The sequence below is a fragment of the Lycium barbarum genome, chromosome 10 (genome assembly GCF_019175385.1).
Source record: "Lycium barbarum isolate Lr01 chromosome 10, ASM1917538v2, whole genome shotgun sequence".
Lineage (NCBI taxonomy): Eukaryota > Viridiplantae > Streptophyta > Magnoliopsida > Solanales > Solanaceae > Lycium > Lycium barbarum.
The window spans coordinates 53,511,979-53,513,618 of NC_083346.1; the positions used below are offsets into that span (position 1 = coordinate 53,511,979).

Genomic DNA, 1,640 nt, shown 5'->3' on the forward strand with positions numbered 1-1,640 from the left:
ATTCCTTGTCGCAATCACTATTCCTTCAGCCCCACTTATTGAAATCGGTTCTCGAACCTCACACATTCCTATTTTGTTCCATATTACCACACTTTATCATTTTCACATGCCTATCTTCGAATTTTTTACCCAAATAGTCTCGTGCCTTGCCTGTAGTCTCTCTCTGGGGTTTCACTCACTCATGTTTCTTACCTTTCACCTTTTTCTAACGTTTTGATCTCCTTGCCTTCCATTTACTCACTCTCTTTCTTTTCCAAATATCGTTGTATTAGAACTTTCCAATCTTAACCAGTAAACAAAATAACATCCACTTACCTTGTGACACTTGTACCATATCTTTTGTTGTTACTTGAACTTCGGTACCCTTACTCGATTGATGCCTTCCATACCGTAGCACCGGTTGCTGGGACTCACATGCCCACCGATACAATCACATGTGGGATATCATATGCATTTATATATATATATATATATATATATATATATATATATATATATATATATATATATAATTGCTACCATCTCACCTACAAAATATTTCCAAATGTTATTCAACCTCATCCTAGTTCTAGAGCCGTGATGCACCTCCTTTCTCTTCACCGGTCAAGTCTACCTCGTCCTACGCGACCTCTTATGGTCTCCAACCATCCCGTATACTCTAGTTTCCCTTAGGCTACTCTAACTTCTCATTTGTCTCTTGTGTCTAAATCTATAGGATTTCTTGCACACTTCCCAGGGGGTCACCCATCCTAATATTTCTCCCACCTTAGCATGCTTAACTTCGGAGTTCTGATGGGATCCGGTGCGTTAGTGCTGGTATTATCGCATCCACCTCATCGCATGACCTTCATTACATGGTCTGGAGCAAGTCGATGTCTTACAGATTCCAATACATTCTCGTAACACGTCTTTATCCTTTACAATTACTATTTTAGCCTTTTCAATTCCCACAATTCACCTTTCACCTATGTGTATGACTACCTTTCGTCCTAGATTCCTAGATTCCCGATGGTAGTGAACACACCTTCGTCGCCATTACTTATAAGTACTCGATTATCCACCTCCTTGGACTTCCGCTCGCCACTCTTATATAATAATCTACAGCAAAACTGATTGTCGACTTTCCCTGAATTCCCCAACAGACCTTGCTCCTACTAAACCTCGAATGTTATCTATCTTAACCCTTTGGACTGCTAATCGGCTTTCTCGAAATTATTCTTCATGCTATGCCAAGTTAAGAACTCCTCCAAAACAACGCATTCTACTTATTGTCTATTTACAATATTTCCTCCCCACGCTTCCTTCTGTTAGGCGTACGTAATTAAATGATCTGTTTTTGGACAACTCTGGCAGAATCTCCTTTTTCAATTCTTGCTATTCAGAATCTGCACGCAGCAAACACCAACAATGCCTCACAGGGCAAACAGTTTACGACACATTCCAGCCACCCAGAGCTTCCAATTCCAGATAGAAGGACAAAATATCAGAACTTACCTCCGTGTCTTCCCATATCGTCACTCACCTTATTCCGTCAACACTGTACTCCCGTTAAGATCAAAGGTTAGTGCAAGGAATCTCATTTCCTATGACTTGGCTCTGTCGCACGATCAAAGACAGAAAGAAGGTGAAAAATCCCTAGA

At 40.5% G+C, this 1,640-nt stretch overlaps 1 pseudogene; it reads right to left on the reverse strand.

Annotated features, from left to right (window-relative positions):
* Positions 1-713: 713 nt before the first annotated feature.
* On the reverse strand, positions 714-830 carry LOC132616245 (5S ribosomal RNA; annotated as a pseudogene).
* Between the last annotated feature and the right edge of the window lie 810 nt (positions 831-1,640).